The sequence below is a fragment of the Xyrauchen texanus genome, chromosome 1 (genome assembly GCF_025860055.1).
Source record: "Xyrauchen texanus isolate HMW12.3.18 chromosome 1, RBS_HiC_50CHRs, whole genome shotgun sequence".
Taxonomy (NCBI): Eukaryota; Metazoa; Chordata; class Actinopteri; order Cypriniformes; family Catostomidae; genus Xyrauchen; species Xyrauchen texanus.
This window is the reverse complement of record NC_068276.1, coordinates 64,717,290-64,730,872: the sequence shown is the minus strand read 5'-3', so window position 1 is coordinate 64,730,872 and position 13,583 is coordinate 64,717,290. Positions and strand designations below refer to the sequence as shown.

Here is a 13,583-nt window from a genome sequence, read left to right as displayed (position 1 = left end):
CTATGAATAATGAAGCTGTTTCAGACCAACCCCTTTTAAACTTGCGTCGGGCGCAAGAGTCATTTATCCCGCCGGTTAAATAGCAACAGCGCCCAAGACCCGCCCACAAAGTTACTTGCGCTTCGCGCTTGATACTTGCGTTTCAGATCGTTAAAATAGGGCCCTATATGTTTAAATAGAGAGAAAAACCTTGAGGAAACACATTATATAATACAATAGTTACACTTATGGAAAGTTATTAAATATGATTTTCCCAAGTTCAGAATAACTTGTCTTGAGATTCAGATCAAAATAAGATTCTGGACCGCTTATATTTAAAGTCCCAGATGAAGAAAAGATTTGTAGATTTGTTTTTGAAACACTCTGTACACATTAACTTAAAGCAGAAACTCACGTGTGTGTGTGTGTGTGTGTGTGTGTGTGTGTGTGTGTTTATAACTCTGGATGCAACATGTGTGTTTTGTAAAGTGAGAGTTGTGTGTTTGTAAAGTGAGAGTTGTGTGTTTGTTTCTGGTTCTTACAGATAGAAAATCTGTTCTGACTGTAAATCCTGAAACATCACCAATATTCAGAGGAGAGACTGTCACCCTCACATGTGACATACAGGAGACAGAAGTGTCACACTGGACATACAGATGGTTTTGTGATGGTGTTGATGTTCAAGACTTTAATGAGAAAGAGTTCAAGATTACTGCAATGAACAGCAATACATGCAAGTGTTTGACTATCAGCACATCTACACAAATCTGGACTCACTGGAGTAATGAAGTGTCATTTCCTGTCATCGGTGAGTGATCATCTGTTATATTATAATCATATGCATCATCAGCAGATCCACAGTTTTCCTGAGCAACTACTGGACGACACATGATGATTGTAATTGCAGGCATCCCAACCTGCAAAAAGTCATTTCAGGGAGGTATCCCGGACCCCCCCACAGTTTAATATAACAGAAAACTGAATGAATAAAATAACTATTTACATAAGGCCTATGCAATTATTTGTTAATTATGTAGATTACTCTTAATATAAACTGCTTATACTATTTATGTAAACTGCTTTTATTTATATTCCATTGCAACTTTAAACAGGTCTAAGGAGTTTATTGTTTTCATGTAGCCTAGGTAACTAGCCGGCCTGAATAATATGCACATGAAATGAAACTTGTTTAACTCACCTCAACATGTCTTTTACAATCATTTAACCCGCCATGGGCAATGCTGAAGTAGGTAGGTAGGTAGGTAGGTATACTTTATTGTCCCACTGGGAAATTTGTCTTGGGCTCACGAATACAACCACTGCAACACCAGACATATAAAACAAACACACAAAAAAAAAAAAAAAAAACACAATCAAGTAATTTGCCTCATACTGTTAAGTCACTGTTACAAACTGTACAGCGTGCAAGACTGTCATTATGTTTCACTCTTATTAGACAGGGGTACACTTTCGTGTAGTCTGGCGTAAAATGTGTCTTATATTTTCGCTTTTTGGGGCACTCTCCCTCTGCCATGGCGCTCCTGTGTCTAGATACACTGAACTGATTATGGTTCGGGAGAAGAGATAAAAGCCCGCCCACACTGACAATTGATTGGTTGGTTTACCGAAACAGGCCAATCAGGATGCTCTCTGTCTTACATGCATTTCTTGATACACACACACGCAAGGTCTCTCGCTCGCTCCCTCTCTGCCGTGCGCGCTAAACGGTTTGGAGCAAAATCTAACCGCTCTTGCTCGCTCGCTCTTGATTCCGGGAGATTTTAACTAATTTGCGGGCATCCGGGAGCCGCTATCAATACGCAGGAGACTCCCGGAACTTCCAGGAGACTTGGGATGTCTGTAATTGCCTGTTTTGTGTTTCTGGTCTCGAGACACAATGTAAAAACTACCGAAACGAGCGATTCAGATGGAGAACAACAAACATTTAAGTGTTATTTGGAGTAAAAATGACTTTCAGGCTCAACTTGTGAAGTTGTTTTCTGTCAGAACAACTCAAATTAGTGAATGATATGAACATAACAAACCTCGGACCATCGCTTCATGACATCTACATACTCAGATGAAGCACTGTCAAAAAAACATCAAACTTTCATCTCGACTCTGTTCACTATCGGCACTTTAAAGTCACATGTTTGTGAAATATTTATAAATGTAATACTTTAAACATCACATTACCCAATACACCGATGTGAGAGAAAACACTGGAGATGAAAATTAAAAACAGGTGAATCATGAAACACTTCTGAGTATCTGAAGTATGAATTTGGCACCCCATATAATTAAATAATCTCTAAAACTGTCCCATTCGTTTGTGCTGGTTCAGTGTTTGAGATATTAAACATGTTTTTTTTGGCTGTGATGTCATGACGGACATGTGCGTAAACGATCTCTCTCTCCCGCACGATCCTCAGCAGTCGATCTTTATCCCTCTCAGAAGGCTTGATTAGCCTAATACGGGACCGGGTGTGTAGGATCACGACCCGGCCCCGCCCTCCGCCCCGCCGCAACACCATATTCCTCTCTTTGTATTTAACAAGATATCTTTTGGGAGCCGTGAAATCATGTTACACCCCATGTCAATCACTCTCACCCGTCTCCATCGTTTGTGCTCGCTTCTGGTTTGTATGTGTTTGGTATCGTTGAAGCATTCATTTTTAGCTAACAATTCATCTTTCACCACATAAACCTCCAAATGCCAAAAAATTTTAATCTGTTTGTGCTGCAAATTATGAACAAATAACGTACATCATGTTTTTATAGGTTAATAATTCTGATTCGCCTTCTGTCACTCACTCGATGTTGAGCCGATGTAGTGACACTAGGGGTTACTCTTGAGAGCCCCAAACACCTCCCATTCTTTGAGAAAAGACCAATGAGAATTGGTTAGTGGAATTTGCATGCTACTCCCAGGATATAGGGTTATAAAACAGCTGGAATGCCCATTCCATTAGTGATGGGCATTACGGCTCTTTTGGTTTCCAAACAGCAACTTTTTTCAGCATCTGAAAACATTTGCATTTAAACTATAACGTTTTATTGTATATAAACAAAGTGCATATAAATCTAACCATTCAAAACTAATACAATCTGAACAACATAATAATAGAATATTGCACCATATCCAAGAAAAAAAAAAACAATCTGCAAAAATGCAGCATCCCACAAATTGAAATAAATGCAAAAAACTAAGGACATTTTTAATGTATATAAACAAAGTGCATATAAATGTAACAAGTCAAAATGAATACAATCTGAACAACATAATAACTTGTCTCCACCCTCCCTCATGTGTCTTTGGTTCATTGGTTGACACTGCGTGTCTGATTGACAGGAACAGCATATGAGGCTTTTAGTCTGAGCAGACAGTTAGAATGAATGTGTGTGCGTTTGAGCATTTAGGCCTATATTATTTTATTTATTTTTTCCATTTTTTAAATGGATTCTGCTCTTTTGATATGCGAGCCGGCTCCCAATGTTCACCTACAAAGGCCGGCTCTTAGAGCCAACACGTTCGCGAATGACCCACCACTACACTCCATTCAGCCAAGCGGTTGTACTATCAGCGAGCTGAATACTTTCTCTCCTATATTCCTGCTAAAAGTATATTTTCTCTATTAGAGTACACACATTGACGTATTTATAAAGATGCCTTTCCGAATTTGTGTGATTCCTGCATGCCGTCGTTATCTCTCTGATTCCGACAGCCACGGGTGCTGCCTCACGTGTCTGGGCAGCAATCACACTGAGGCAGCGTTTGTGGATGGTTCATGTTCTCATTGCGTGCATGACATCTCTTTTGGTGCATGCAAGCAGGATGAGTCTTCGATTGTTGCATCGGAGAGCGCACCGGTGATGTCGGACGCAGATGACTCGACTAGGCTGCAACCTTAGGGTCTGCACGCCCAGTCTGAGGCTGACGCAGTGCTGACCAACATGCTTGCCCAGGCCGCTGCGATCATCAGGTTGGACTGCAACCCTCCACTGAGCACTCCTGGCTTGATGATGGGGTTCCTGGGTTCGGGCTCCGCTAACAGCCACATGAACAGCCTGATGAATCAGGTTGAGATGAGGGATGCCGACAAAGCCGCTTTCTCAACGTGCCCATCTCACAGATCTGACTATTCTGTGCCACCTTTGAGGGCTTTGCCCAGAAATTCTCGGCATTGAAGAAGCAGATGGAGGCCATCCAGCACATCTTGCCCTGGCACGGCTCAAGATCCCACACCCCGTCTGCTTTCCGAGGGTGTCCCCCTGTGGCGGCAAAAGCCCATGCGGCTCCGCCTCAACTGAGCCATTTCTTAGCTCCACCGTAGAGCCACCCCACAGTAAGGGAAGGACCCAGAAGGCTTCTAAGCACCCCTGAGACAGACGACCCAAGAAGCGAGACATCCGCTCCAGAGCTGGTATCCAGACCACTGCATCCCCCGCTGGAGGGCCAGGAGGTAAATCCTTTGATTCTTTTTCTATTATGTTCCCCGCACCCCGAACAGACTGCGGTACCCACATTGTTTCCTCACTCCTTGGGTCATATAATAAGTGTTCACGACCGCTGTTGTCACGGCGACCAGACACCAAGTAGCATAGCCAGGGCCCTGCGAACGTGGCCACCCACCATCGTGCGCCCGTCTGCGCCATACCTACGGCCAGCCAGTTGTGACGAATCTCGAGGCCGACCCAAGAAGTCCTCTTCCTCAGTCGCTAACCCTCTCTATACCGGGTACGCAGAGCAATGTAAGTGCTTCGACGTTTCCCTCAGCACAGCTGTCACTGTCAATGTGTTCGGAACGGACAAATACATGCTTGCTCTGGATCAACGGCAATTGCTTCTGCAGGGCGAGTAGTACAGCTAGCAACACTAGGTATTTGATGTGCCAAACCAGTCCCAGTCCTGACCAGGATCCAGCGGCTGCGTGCCCGTTGCACACGGTACCCCAGCCCAGTTTAGAGGTGCCAGTGGTTACCACGACACATATGGACACTTGCTGTAGGGGAACTCCTACATGTAGAAACGCAAGGTCTGTCCAAGGACTAAATAAGTGGTGGCAGAGCGGCGTGATAAATACGTGATGTGTGAAGCAGTGCCATGCCCGTGTGAAGCAGCACCCCTAGGAACCCCTAGTGTCACTACATTGACAATATGTCGAGTGAGTGACATAAGGGGAACGTCATGGTTAATGTCGTAACTGCCGTTCCCTGATGGAGGGAACAAGACATTGAGTCAATCTTGCCACAATACTGTACTAGCCGCTGAAATGCACATAACCTGAATGAAGTGGGCATTCCAGCTCCTTTTATACCCGTATGTCCGGGGGAGTGGCATGCAAATTCCACTCTTCAAATCTCATTGGCCTTTTCTCAAAGAATGGGAGGTGTTCAGGGCACTCAAGAGCGATCACTAGTGTCACTATATCGACTCAATGTCCATCAGGGAACGGAGGTAATTTAGCTAGAATCCGGCACAACTTGTGTTAACTTGTATTTGTAATTGCATAGGCCAATATGTTTTTCTGAAATTTAGCACAAATGTTTGAAAACATGTTAGGTGCCGTTAACATGCTGAAGTACGTTGTTGTTGCAAGAAAATTACACAAAAGAGCAAAAACATATGTGTCTTGACTTGAGACATTTAACAGTTTATGTTCTTTTTAACTTAACATGTCATCTAAAAACACGAACAATCGGTGAAAGATTCATATCTAGCACACGTTTACATTGAAATTAATTATAAAAAAGAATGGACGGACACATAAACATGCTTTATGTGAACGGCCCCTCAGTGTAAGAATAGATCTCTGTAGAAAATCTTTATCACACTTGCCTATTCTTTATTACATTTACATTTACATTTACATTTATGCATTTGGCATTTGGTTTAATATTTCATTAACCAAATCAACACAAACGAATGGAATAGTTTTGGAGATTATTTAATTATATGGGGTGCCAAATTCACTGAGGTATAAAGCTTTCAGGAAAAAAGTGGATATGTGTGTTTTTGTACATATTACATATATTTTCAAATCTTCAGAATCTTCAGATGAACTGATTACAGTCTAATTATTGTATTATTGTAAAATAGATTTTCTTGTGTTTTATACAGAGAGACCAAAACCTGAAGTGAGTGTAAATCCAGATCATCATGTGTTCAGAGGAGAGACAGTCACTCTCACATGTGACATACAGACACAAACACACACTGAGTGGAGATACAGCTGGATTAAAGATGATTCAGTCAATCCAGGCAGCACTGAGAGAGTGTACAGAATCACATCTGACAAATCTCACAGTGGTAAATACAGCTGTAGAGGAGAGAAAATCAGAGACTCACAGAGATCAGACATCAGTGATGCTGTTACACTGACTGTATCAGGTGTGTGCGCATCTCTGTAGACTTTTACAAAGTTTATTCAGTGAGTACTGAGTGTTTATCAGGAGCTCTGAGTAAATATTTCCTTCTCTGTACAGATTTGCCCACAGCTAAACTCACTGTACATCCAGAAACATCTGTTTTCACTGGAGAGACAGTGATCATGAAGTGTGACATTGAGTCTGATTACAGTAACTGGAGATATGAGTGGTATAAAGACAGAACTGTCGTGTCTGAGTCTGAGCGTTACACTGTAAACACAAACACTCTCACTATCAGAGGAGCTACTGAGTCTGATCAACATCAGTTCTGCTGTCGAGGAAAGAGAGATGGAAGACCAGCAACATCACAGAACACAAGTGTTATTCTTTCTGTTAAAGGTCAGTAATTACTGTAGTAAAGACGAGCAGAAGATGAACTCTGTTTATTAATGACACAAATGTTCTTCACCACAGACTCAAAGCTCAATCCTGAACTCACATCAGATACTGCAGGAGCTGCACTGACAGGAAACACGGTGACTCTGATCTGTCACATGACTCAGACCGCTGGATGGGACTTTTACTGGTACAAACACACACAGAACTCTGAGAAAAACAAGACAGAAACAAACTCCTACAGAGTCCATATTGATTCAGTGTCTGATGGAGGTCAGTACTGGTGTAGAGCTGGAAGAGGAGAACCAGTTTACTACACAAACTACAGTGATGCATTGTGGGTCAGTGTCACAGGTGAGAGTTTATTCTCTCTTTCTATTCATTCATGTGCACTTGTTCAGATATACTCAATCATCATGTGCTTGTGTGTCTGTTTTTCAGTGTCAGCAGATCAGATTCGTGTCTTACACACTCTCAGTTCTCTTCTGGCAGTTTGTCCATATCTGATGGCGTACAGTCGTGCTGGTGTTCAAATGCTACAGAGCGAGAGGTAAAAGAGATCAATATAATCAACAGATGAAATGTCCACAAAGACAATAACAGCAGAGGAAACAATATGAAAGTGGAGTTCAATGACATGTTTCTAATATTGTTTTTGTATTTGATAGTTTCATCTGTTGAAGATCAAAGTCAGTTTGCAGTAACAGAGGAAGAAACTTCAATCTGAATCTCTTTAAAAACGTTCAGAAGACTTTTCTTACATTCCTGTTCATTATTTCACCATGTTTCATTTGTTGTAGAATTGATTTCTCATTCATATGATTTTAAAACATTGTATTTTGTGTTTCTGCTTTTCTATGATTTCTATTTGAATCTTTTACTTGAATATTTCCTGTTTCATGTTCAAATAATGAATAAGAGCAGAAACACTTTAGTTTTATTCTGATCTAGTTTTATTGTGTGGATTTGTGTGTGATCTGATGTTTCAGTACTTTAAATAAGTGTGTCTTTGTGTTTGAAATATTCTGGACTTTATGCTTTCTTACAGATTTAAATACGATCTTAAACTCTTGATTATTAATGTCATAAATATATTTTGCACTGGAGAAAATGATTATTTCTTCAAAACAACTGAAGACATTTAAATCTGAACAATATTTGACATCATGATTGTTTCAGCTCCTCACTCTTTATGTAAAACATGTGAATAATAAAGTGTCATTTTCATCTCTCTGTTTTTGTTTGTATAAAAATCAAATATGGATGGAAGAGTTTTGATGAAATGAAAGAAACATGATTTCTCCTGTTTGAAAGTCATCTCAGGTTTATTTGTACAGCACATATCACAACACATTTGGATTCAATGCAGCTTTACTGAAAATTGTGCCTTAAAAGTCCTCAGTTAAAATAACCAACAGCGATTGTGTCCAGAAATAAACTCTATATGTTTAAATAGAGAGAAAAACCTTGAGGAAACACATTATATAATACAATAGTTACACTTATGGAAAGTTATTAAATATGATTTTCCCAAGTTCAGAATAACTTGTCTTGAGATTCAGATCAAAATAAGATTCTGGAGCGCTTATATTTAAAGTCCCAGATGAAGAACAGATTTGTAGAAAGTGTCAATGAAATAGTTTTGTATGTAATTAGTGTCATTGAGAATGAGAGTGTCAGTTCAATAACAGTTGAGTTTGTAAAGCAGGTGGATTCACTGAACATTGAGATGATAAAATACTGTATATGATCATTGAGTGCAGAAACAGTGAACTGATCCGGATCCACTGACACTCATTTCTTCTCCACATTATTATTATTATTATGTGGTTTTAATGACGGTCTTTTTTCAGTGCCGACTTCGCTTGAAACTCACAAAACATTCATGAGATTCATCTGACTGCAGTTTTTTATGGAGGCAGATCAATCTCATTAATAATTCATGCACAAAAAACGATTCACACATGCGTAGACAATTTCACATGCATGAAACCTAATTCACGTACACAAAAAAAAAAATTCACGTGCGTGAAAAAAAAATATATTCACAAAAAGCCATTCACATGCGCAAAATAAAAGTATGCATACGTAAAATATATTTTACAAACGCAAAACATACTTCATAGATATACAACTAGTCGCAAAAAGTTTCGAATGTTTAAAATGTACGAGTGTATCCATGAATCTGAATGTGCAAATCGTCATTCACGTGTGAATCACCTCGGATTTGTGTGTGTGTTTTTGAGACTTTCCTGGCAGAGATCTCTTCCCACGTGGGTCTGTCGTACTCTTTAGCCAATCAGATGCGAGTTTTACCAATCATATCATAAGCCACTGATTCTGCGCACCTTTTGCGCAATATGGATTAATTAGAACGTAAATGAAGCCTTTACATCAGTAATCCAGCATGGCGAACGAAGAACGGGAAGTAATTTTTTTTGTGTTGCTATTATTATTGTTGTTGTTGTTTTTATTATTAGAGTCACACATACATATTCAGATTTCTTTCTCAGTATTAGTTAATTGCCTATTTTATTTATTCAATAAAAGTATCAATACTGTCCTCATTATGTTTTCAGTCACAATACATTATTGTCCAAAAACATTTTACTTCACTTACCCGCGCTTCCCGTTCTTCGTTCGCCATGCTGGATTACTGATGTAAAGGCTTCATTTCCTACCGCTGGAGTTTTAAATATTAATTAAACTATTCGTTCCTTACTACAAAAAGACATTGTCACTATGTCAAACTGTTTATTGGAATAGACTGGTGGGAGGTTTATTATGGAAGGCCATTTGTGCTTTACCAAACAAATATTTATTAGTAAATAAAGTTAAGGAAATAACTTTCAAAATCTTACACCGATACTACCCAGTTAATATTTTTCTTGTTAAATTTAAAAAGGATATTTATTTGAACTGTTCTTTGTGCAATACATTGCTTGAGACTTTGTTTCATCTATTTTGGCATTGTGCTCATGTAAGGACATTTTTGAAATATTTGACCAGATATATAATTGATAACATTGAACCCACTTTTCTTTATGTTTAGATAATGTTATATTTGGTTTTACTAATATCCCCTCAAATAAAAGGAAAGAATACTATATTATAAATTACATTTTTATTTTTGCTAAATTTCATATACATAAATGTAAGTACAGTAAATCCCAACCTTTGGTTTTGGTTCATATATATATATATAAAGACTAATTTTCATTCACACAATAAGAAAGCAATTATAACTGTTTCTATATGTTAGTCCTTCAATATATTTATGTGGCGAGGCAGTGGTTGGACAAAAAGTACACTAAATGTACAAAATGAAGCAAGATAAAGAGCAGACTACGCCACCCCGTTTCTATGAACGGGGAAATTTCATAAGACACACAGGTTCGCTACCACAGAGGACAAGAGACGTGGATATGAATACAAAACTGTTTTTATTTTCACAACAATAATCAAATTTAAAATGTATAAAAACATGTAAGAGTTCTCACTGCTTCAGTGGGCGCCAGACCAAAAAATAGAAAATAAAAAAAAGAAAACTTTCAGGCTGAGGCTTACCAGTAGGGTGGCTAGCTGCACAGTGAGTATCCTAAAACCACACCAACACTCACACACACACACACTCACACATGCCAAGTGAGAGAAAGGCAAGTGCCAACGGCAAAACACTCTGTGAAGGAAACACCACAAAAAGGACAAGGACAGCTAGCTTCCCTACACCGGGGGCCACCAGTTCCTGAAACAAACAAAAAAACAATTTATTTCACAAATTCACAGACACTCAGTTATAGGAAAACAGATTCCAACGCTGAAGAAGGTCAACAAGGCGAATTACTGGCCACCAGTTCGACAAACGGGTGTAACCCAGAAAGGTTTACACTAAATTGCCAGTAAGGCCTGAACAAACAATGAAGCAGCCAACTGCTATAAAGAAAAATAACCCACAAACATCATAAGTCAAACAATACAAAATAGAAATGATAATTAGTTATGCTTCAAACAAATTAAATCACAAAACAAAAAGTAATTAGAAAATTCAACTAGGAAAAGCACCGACCAAAGAAAGCAACAAATTAACAAACAAACAGTTGGTAGCGATATCGCAAAAGGTGGGGCTAAGGTGCAACATTGGAAAGTCTCACGCTTAGTGACGGCCCTGAGACTAGCCACCCTTCACCACCAGTATTAGCGTAAAGCTGTTTACAAAAACAAAACAAATAGTCACACTGTAGTATAGAAAGCAGCAGAACAGACAGTGCAGTCTAAAAAGGTTGTCTAGGAAGCATTTGCCCCGCAGTCCACAGAGACGAACCGCTCCAGAGCAGATTAACGCACTAAAAATAAACAAAATGAATGAAACAATACTCAACCTGATCATGCTCAAGTGGTTAAAGATACATACCCGGTAGTAGAGCGTTAGAGCCACAGATTATTCGGTTACTCACAGCCCATGTTCATAAGCAAAGCGGCAATGTACCAGTGTTCCATCGGAACGTACACATGAACTGTAATACGATAAAAGCATAGGTTACCGAGTGTCACACCAAAAAAAAAAACATTAGTCCGTTGAAATAGACATACCGGAGAAAAGACAGCCTGCACTCCAAAAGCAAAGTCGCACCAATCCTGGTCAGAACCTGGCTACAACAAATACACCACCACTTTAATAGTGTATGTGTGTGTTAGCAGCAACATTAGCCAAACAGCTAGTACATACCTCCCACAGAGCTGTGCGCGCACACGCAAAAGCGAATCTGACGATGACGCATACCCGGGTGGCCCGAACTCCGCCTTAAATAGGTCAGGGACAGCAGCCCATTGGCTGTCACACCCATCAGTCATTTAATAATCACACATAATAATAGGGTGGGTTCTAACCCGCCTTGCCACATTTACATGATGTTTAGCCTTCCCCCCTGGCTTTATTTTTTTTCTCTTTATATATGTATTATTGTAGTTTTGACTGTACATTGCCTTTGTTTGTTTGAATCTTAATAATAATTAAAAAAAAAAGCCTTCATTTCCGTTCTAATTAATCCATATTGCGCAAAAGGTGCGCAGAATCAGTGGCTTATGATATGATTGGTTAAGCTCGCATCTGATTGGCTAAAGACTAGACTGACCCACGTGGGAAGTTTTTGAGACTTTCTCTGCCAGGAAAGTCTCAAAAACACACACACACAAATCCGAGGTGATTCACACGTGAATGACGATTTGCACATTCAGATTCATGGATACACTCGTACATTTTAAACATTCGAAACTTTTTGCGACTAGTTGTATATCTATGAAGTATGTTTTGCGTTTGTAAAATATATTTTACGTATGCATACTTTTATTTTGCGCATATGAATGGCTTTTTGTGAATATATTTTTTTTTTCACGCACGTGAATTTTTTTTTTTGTGTACGTGAAATGGTTTCATGCATGTGAAATTGTCTACGCATGTGTGAATTGTTTTTTGTGCGTGAATTATTAATGAGATTGATTTGCCTCCATAGTTTTTATTCCTCTATGCTAATTTAGGAGTCCACGCGTCCTCTGATTGCGTGTCTTCATGGATCAATCAAAAGCTTTGTGATGAAAGTCCCGCCCATCGACTCGTGTTTCAAACTGACAATCAGATTCACTTTCCTTTCTTCTTCCGCTCATTTGTTTTGTTTAAATATTATGAAAGAAATAAGTAGTTCCCAACAAATATTGTGCACAAATATTAACTTTTTTTCGTAAATACTTTCCACTGTGTGGATGATGACTAGAATTACTCTGTTATGTTCGTATGAATGCAGTGAAATTCATCTAAGTGATGTTCATTGCCGATCAGAGGTTTACTTTCGGTTTCGGTTTCTACGTGTTTACATATTAACGCCATATTGTAGTGAGCGTTATTACAAGCTGATATTCCTGTTATGTATGTTGTGAACTCAAATGAGGGGTATGTGCGTTGTTGAGACCTGTGGGTGTTCATTAAAACAAGCTCAAATCTTGTTTATTTGATATTACAGTAACTGCTTAAAGGTGTCATATGTAACATTTTTCATGTAATTATTGTATTTTATTTTTTTGCCAATGTATGATCGGCTTGTAACGCATCTTAAAAAACGAGCCCCTCCCGGACTTCCTAGTCGCCTATTAAAGCCTGTAGACTGATTTTCATGAGATGGAGCGGGTCACTTTTGCCGGGAAAATCCAAAGGATGTGACGTTTATGCGCTCCCGAGAGCCTCAGACAGAAACTTCTCTTCAGCTATTCAACAGCGACAACAAACTGCAACACCAGGAAACATTATCTTAGAGATGAAATCCAGCAAACGTCCCGCACAACACCGACTCATACACAAACTCAGAGTAAACAACAAACAAACAAATAAACCTGGTTATACAGAAAATATAAACAATCTATTATTATAAAACAATAGTACATCGATTTATCAAAATGACAGATGTGACGGAATCACATCAATATTGAACTGTGTCAACATATTTATAATGTACAGTGTTGGAGAGGCGGGGCTTAGAGCGCCTGTCAATCAACGGCATACAGCGGGGCAAGGCAGATGAAAAACAAGATAACATGTTGTGGGTGCTAAAGTGTGCGTCCATGAGTGACTGTGAGTAATTATTTCCCTGATATATGTTCTGATTAATCTAGGCCTATAGATACTTTCATGACTGTTAATGTGATGTTTATCCGCTGATATTGAGTGTATTGAGATCTGGTGTTTCACATGTTTGTTCAATGATATCTGACTCCTGAGGCAATAATATTGCAGATTATGTCATTATACATGTCACTGTGTTGATGATGACTAGAATTACTCTGTTAAGTTC

General features: G+C 39.2%; 1 pseudogene; it reads left to right on the top strand.

Moving 5' to 3' along the window:
• LOC127645855 (basement membrane-specific heparan sulfate proteoglycan core protein-like) overlaps positions 1-7,471 on the top strand; it is a 62,608-nt pseudogene extending 55,137 nt beyond the window's left edge.
• Positions 7,472-13,583: the final 6,112 nt, after the last annotated feature.